The sequence below is a fragment of the Falco punctatus genome (assembly GCF_963210335.1).
Source record: "Falco punctatus genome assembly, chromosome: 10".
NCBI classification, from domain to species: Eukaryota; Metazoa; Chordata; class Aves; order Falconiformes; family Falconidae; genus Falco; species Falco punctatus.
In genome coordinates, this window is record NC_137590.1 from 28,351,016 (window position 1) to 28,357,055 (window position 6,040).

Below are 6,040 nucleotides of genomic sequence, written 5' to 3' on the forward strand. Positions count from 1 at the left end.
GAGGTCCTGTATTTCACACCTTTTTCTTACCCACCAAGTCTTAAAAGCATGAAATACGACAGTCCTCACAAAAGTGTTTGTAGCTACGAACTGTCAGTTGACACCCTCTCCCTCCCTCAAAAAAATACATGTGCACACTTCTGTAAAAAGAATTTATATTTTCATTTATCAGATAATATTGCACTTCTCAGATACTTAGAATAATATGGCATGCACAAGTTTTAAAGTGTAATTTGATTGTATAGAAGCAGAGAATCCTCTAGGTTGGAAAAGACCTTTAAGATCATTGGGTCCTACTGTAAACCTAACACTGCCAAGTCCAGCACTAAACCATGTCCCTAAGTGCCATGTCTACATGTCTGAATGCAGACACACAATACATTTGAGCAGCAGAAAGATTTCCATCCACTGCCATGGACTTATGCATTACAAATAGAACAAAATGCTTTCTTATAACTTTCAGAACCATATTGCCACAGATCATTATTTTTAAACAGAGCCAATGGCTTGCAGTGGTATTTAAAGTGTCTAGGAAATGTGCTAGAACACAGCTGTTTGCCTATGTAGATAATTTATCCTTGTGATTGTAGAAAAGAGTCCTTACCAGGCTTTGCAGTTCACATAAGTCAAAGCAAATTCAATATGCTATATTTCTGTGGTCTGGAAAGCAGATATTTTAGAGGTTTCATCCAGTTTCTTGTTGTCACAGCTCTAATAATGTCTGGTCAGTGACTCACTGCTCCATCTGCTCCTGTCATGACTAACTGAGACAATACAAGGCACACTAAAAAAATAGACATTGTTGATTAGTTAAGTCTTCACCAGTTAAAACCTGGAGTACCTGAAAAGGAAAATACTGTCTACAAAGCAATAAAAATTACATCAAAGCATGTTCATATTTCAAATGTGTAGCTGCTATCTTGCTCAATAATGTGCCAATAAAACTGAACAATATTTGTATTTGTATAATTCTGTTTTTCCTGAGTGAAGTACAGCCGCCACACGATGACTGCGTTTGAAAAGACTGTAAAGGATTTACTGTGTGCTGATAGGTCAATATTTTGTAAGTCCTTCGCACATGACAACCTAACTTCTAGAAAATTTTAGTCATCCATGAGAAAACCAAATGGAGATAATAGAGCTTCACTCTAAACTCTGCAGATGTGAAAATAAAACTAATACAAGTCCCTTTGTTCTTTAAAGAAATAAAATTAAGCAAACCACAAATCTCTTCTTCAATCTGTTAAATTAAAGCCCACAAGGTGTTCACCTGAACTTTGATGTTACTCTGGTTCTGACATGGCGTGGAGTTAAATACAGTAACTGTTCATAATTAGATCTGTGTGTGATACTATTGCATTTTAAAATAAGGTCTTACTACTTTGTGATTTAATTGACTTACAGAGCAAGTTAAACTAGAATGAGGCACAGTTATTCCCAAAAAGTATCAAATTAGGAATTTTTCAGGACCCATAATTCCAGGAAAACTCTTGTCTGTTAATATTCCTCTCACTGCAGTCTGATTTCTCCTAAACGTATGTTAGCATTTCAGTGTCCTTAACACCTATTTACTTGAGCAAGACCTGACAAAACTTAGAATCATTAAATGATTCTGCTCTAATTGCTTTGAAATCCCTAATTCTTTCCTAAATCTTTCTTCAAGCTCCTAGATCTCAGATTGAGCTAAAAATTTTATATATGTTTAACATATAAAAATGGTCAGAAAGTTAAACACTGAGCTGATCCAGCAAAATAACTCTGTGGTTTTTTATAGTTACAGTTATTCAGTTCTGACATTTACAAGTTTCCACACTGTAAAACCCTATGTGAGTAGAAAAATATTTTTACTACAACTCAGAGCTTTGTAAATCTAAGCAATCTGACTAGTAAAAAGAGTAGACAATCAGTACTGTTATCACATCTTGATCTGTCTGGATATTCCCTCGAGGTCCCATGGAAAACTCCTAACTGATACCACATTAATAACGCAATCAGTTTCACTGGGGAATGAAACTTACTGGTGACATGCTAAACAATATTTTTCAAGACTGTAGTATGGGTATATAAATTTACTGTAGACCAATAAGCATTTGGTTTGCCACTTGTTGTTATTCCGCTTTGTCAGTTACCTACACTGAGTTTGATTTTCCCTTGGCTACTGTCACACCTGGTCTTTCCAGCTGCTGTTAGCAGGGACTCATTGGCACAACAGAGTCTCCTGCAGGACGTCAGCTATGATCCTCCACTGACCACCCATCGCTGAATTGGCCAGCTTTCCCATGAGACTCATACCAAAATCTTTATGGGCCAAGATTACCGAATGGGTACATTGGTGTAGGTGTCCTGCATACTTGGGGAGTAAGGGAAAGGAGCATTGCAGGGAGCAAGGGTAGTCAAGGCAAATTTGCTCTGCAGGTGACAGGTTCAGCCCAGCAGCAGGGTGATCCCGTGGCATTATCAGCCTCAGCAGCCCTCCTAGCCTGACTGCAGCTATTTGGTACAGCCTCTGCTGGGAAATTCACATGAATGTCTGCGACATCTATGGCTTAAAAGGGTAGAAACTGCAAACTTCATTGTTGTTAATTACCCCTCTTAATTCTGCTCTCCCTTTCTCATGCTCTCCTCCCCCTTCAGCAGGGAATTTAGGCTTTCAATTTCTGGAATTTTTGCCTGCTGGTGATAGAGTTTCTCTTTGTTGTACAGATGTTTGATGTTGTTTATATTTACATACTTCAGAAGGCTGCCTTTTCTTTTCATATTATAGGTTGTATATTAGCCAGACATCTTACTATTCTTTTTTTCTGCAGCTAATTGATTGATTGTTCCCAGTACAATTGTTGGAAAGGGAAAGAACTTGATTAACTGGCAAATGAACATGCAAAATAACAGATGTTTGAAACACAGAAAACAGAACATAATATACTGCCTTTAAATGAATAAACAAAGTGTGGGAAAAAATAAATCAAACATGCACAACTCCCTGCCCTGCTGCTTTCAGGAACACGGTCTTTTGTCTCAAAACTCATCCAGCCAGGTGGTTTCTATTCTCCAGAATCACTGATTCACATGATGTCTGGCTTTGACAAGAATGCATTCACCATGATTGGGGGATGTTTTTGCCTCAAATCAACCTTAAGGGTCTCGTATTGAGGCTGACCTAAGTCTTAAAAATTCTTTTAATGTAATATCTCTGGGACATGCTTTTCCTACCTATGTTTCCAGCTAAAATTATTCCAGCTTATGATACCCTTTCTAAATTAATAAATTAATGTCTAAGAATGAATGATATCTTGGCAAAAAGATAATAAATGGTTTTTGTGCAATGTAGGTTTTTTGTGTTATTTATGTGTACAAGAAGAGATGCTCTTTAGCTGTGTTTCTCTTAGAAAAATAACAGCTTTCTGAAGGGCTGCACCTTAGCTATGAAATTTTATTATAGACCAAAACATATTCTCTCTGATATCTCTTACCTAGCAATTTTAAACAAGACCTTGCACCAGTCCAACATTAAGAACATACTATTCACAGTTAATCCTATGTCCTCAGAAGCATGCTTTTAAACAGAACAGTATTCTCAATAGATGTGACTTTCTTCCTGCTGTAAAAATGTAGTAGAGATAACCTGATTACAGGGTCCTGTTATATTAAATACAAGTGAATTTTTATCTTTTAAAATTTTGTTGTGTTTGTCACTGTTGTTTTAATCATACAAAATAAAAATGGTAGAACAAATGACCAGAAGAAGTGATCAATACTACAAGTTACTTCTGATCCTCAGTAATTCTGTTTAAAGACAGAGTGTAAGTCCCACTGAAATTTATGGGAATTTTCCTGCTATCCTCAGTGGGAGATAATCTAAGTTTAACATTCTCAGTATAAGCAATTAAAGTACCTAAGGCCCTGATCTAAGTTGTATGTCAGTATAATTACACAAGTGTAGCTATTTTTCTGTACTATTGAACACATAGCTATAAAGGTGTAATTTTCTACATGGGCATTCAAATTCTGCTGCAAGAAAAATAAACCAGTAACAGCTCTCATGTTAGGCATGCTTTGCTATGACTTACCTGCAAAAAATTATCCAGGTACTGGGAGTACATACTTCTGAGTTCATAGTAATGCAACTGTATTTGAATAAACGTGCACCTCCAAAATTTTCCATGTAGATAAATACTTTTTGTATAGGCACTGTGGACTGGGCCAAGAAGGAAGGTACAGATTAATCATTACAAAACCTAAGTTTAAGTGCACTACCATTTATGACAATTTTTCCCTCTTAGTTTGCAACGTCCCTATACACAGCAGACCAAGTGGTACTGAGGGGAAAAGAACCCAGCTCCAAATGCAGGGAAGAACCTAATCATGCTGGGGATCATGTCAGGCTGCTAGCAATGTACCACACCCTAATGTATATACCTGCCTTTCAGTAAGCCTAATGAGCTCAGTCACAACATGGGGTCACTGTGAACTAGACCTGGTTTGTGTCTTGCCAGCTCAACATATAAGCAAGACATACCACTCCCATGCCCATGGTTCTCCTTGCAGACACAGTTGTGGGTGCAGGGGACTTCAGCAGCTCCATGGTGAAGTGCTAATCTAAGCAGGTACTTTAGGATGCTGCAGGTTGAGCTTAGAAGACATCATCTGGCTCACTTGGCTATAACCATAGTCAGTCTAAAACCCTGTGTGCACAAGGAAGTTATTACAGAGTAAACCAAGGTGACAGTGGAAAACAGACGAGCTATTCTGCACCGACTTCAGGTGCAGATCTTCCATTCTGGGATACAAATGCACCCTGATCACTCAGCTGAATCCCTGTCCAAAGAAAGCTCACTTGAAGGAGCTAGGAAAACTGAGTTCAAACCTGTGAAAACAGTCAGAGGAGCCGTAATTGCATTGTAAGCTTATTCCACAGTAGTTTTCCATATTGAAAGATGAATGTAGTCTTAATTCACTGCAACAATACTGAATAAAGTGTATGCTGCAGCATGTTGTTAATTGGTCAAATGATGCTTGACTTTCTACCCCATCAGCCCTGTCAATGTCAGGGTTGTTTTTTTTAAACCACATTTAGCAAAAGCAGCATGGGAGTGTCTTACCAAAGGGAGGGTTTGGGACTATGGCCCTCATCTCACTGTAAGAGAGGGAGATTTTAGCTTTTTTAGACCCACATCTTCCAAAGTACTTAGGCAATTGACACTTACATATGTTTAGTCTGGTTTGGTTTGAGGCCCAACGTTACAAAGATATTAAAAAGAACTGTCTAGCTTCTGTTCCATTTCCTTGGGAGTCTGATGACTAAACACCTTTGGGAATTTGGGCCTCAGGTATTTTTAAAAATGTTTTCATTCTATCTGATCTAATCTTCAGTTTCTCCTCAAAGCTAAGTTAGAATTCTAAATGTTACTTAAGTGTCACCTGTACAATGTCAATATTATTAAGCTGATTTGAGGCGGTGAATGAACGGAAAACCTAACTGTGAAGACAGAAGTGGAAAAGAGGAGTATGTTGTCTAAACATTTCTCTGGCAGTAGAGGATTGTTTCATGTGCCATACTTCCTGCAACGTGATGGAACACAGCTAAACTATTAATTCATTTCAGATAATTCCTAACTTTCGTTATTACTTAAATTGTGTAGTCCAGGAAGTATATATTTTTAAAAAATCAAACGATTGTACCAATAAACTAAAATTTATGGTGCATCCAGTATGAAACCTTCTGTGGCACTGAACAGAAGTATGATGTGCTGTGGCTGGGAGACAGGGAAGGGCTTCCCTCTGGGGACACAGGGGCCTTCCCATCTCCACTGCTCCTTACTGCATTCCTGCTGGCATTCAAAGCTGACTGAGGCTGCCTTAGGTGGCCAATAACACTGGATTTTATACCGGTGATTATTGTAATAACGCACTTGCAGGAAATTTTAAGGACTGAAATAGTTTCTGCAGAAATACTTTACTCACTATTATCACTCGCCCAGGCTCCAAAATGAAATGAGACTTACAGGCCAGTTCTCTCATAGCACAGCAATGTTGACCCAGA